General features: G+C 41.5%; 1 pseudogene across 1 annotated transcript; it reads right to left on the bottom strand.

The window, feature by feature from the left end:
- Window positions 1-237: 237 nt before the first annotated feature.
- LOC308426509 (non-histone chromosomal protein HMG-14-like) lies at window positions 238-513 on the bottom strand (annotated as a pseudogene). Its single transcript has one exon. The product of its transcript is annotated as a non-histone chromosomal protein HMG-14-like (transcript).
- Window positions 514-1,192: the final 679 nt, after the last annotated feature.

A 1,192-nucleotide genomic window follows, 5' to 3' on the forward strand; every position in this document is an offset into this window, starting at 1 on the left:
TGATTCAGTATCCTGCTATTTTCTGATTGTACCCCAAAATAAGCAACCAGCAAATGATTTTTAACTTCTTAAAAAAACCATTTACACTTAAAAAATGGGATAAGGTGGGATTCCCTCACCTTTAAAAAATGTTTCTAGAGCTACTAAAAAACTCGCATTTACAAAATAGTTGATAAAAATATTCCTCTGGATTGTACAAGAAGGGAGGCAGGGACGACTGACAGACGCGATGGGTGCTTAGTCGGACTTGGCTTCTTTCTCTTCTTCAGACGCTGGACTCTGGTTTTCCGTCTCTCCTTTTTCTGCAGGCAGATCTGTAGTTTGCTGGTCAGCCACTTCAGCCTGTTTGCCCTTTGCTCCCCTCTTCCCTTTTATCTGCACTTTTTTGTCTGCTGCCTTATCCTTTCCCGCGGCTTCGCGTCCACCTTGGCAGAGGCGGGCTTGGCCGACAGCCTCGCGGAGCTTGGGCTCCGCCTTCGCCGCTCCATCCGCGCTAACCTTCCTCTTGGGCATTGTGGCGGCGCGGAGAGGGAAACGCGTGCGACGCTGGATCTGTCACTGCCTAGCCGCCACACGAACTCCTCTCCAGCCAGTTTTATCTGATTATATTTAGTTATTTTTTGTTGTTATCCCTTAAAAGCCTGTTCTTTTCTAATGAGAGACACACCTGGAATGAATCTGGATGAAGGGGATATGGGGAGGAAATAGGAAAAAGGGGAAAGTAATCAGGATATATTGTATAAGAAAGAATATATTATTAATAAAGGAGAGAAATACCTCATGTAATAGACACAAATTTTGGAAACTTAGAAAATGTTCTAATATATTATTGTAGATATTTGCCTATGGGTTTTGTTTTGTTTTTACAAATTTAAGTGATTAAAAAAACTAACATTATGTAAAACTATATATCTTTAATTTTGAGAGGTTCGCATCTGCATAAAATCCTTTAATTCATAGTTTTCACTTTCTACAGTTTTGTTGTGTGTATGCTCATATATGTGTATGAGGTTGCACCTGTGTGACGTTGTATCTGTGTGTATGAGGTTGTATCTGTGTGTGTGAGGCCGTTCCTGTGTGTGTGAGGCTGCACTTGCATGAGAAGTTGCGCCTGTATCTGGAAGCCAGATAACCTTGGATACTCTTCCTCAGGTGCTGCCCAACTTGCTTTTTAATCGTTATTTTTATATGT

The sequence above is a fragment of the Micromys minutus genome (genome assembly GCF_963924665.1).
Source record: "Micromys minutus genome assembly, chromosome: 10".
Classification (NCBI taxonomy): domain Eukaryota; kingdom Metazoa; phylum Chordata; class Mammalia; order Rodentia; family Muridae; genus Micromys; species Micromys minutus.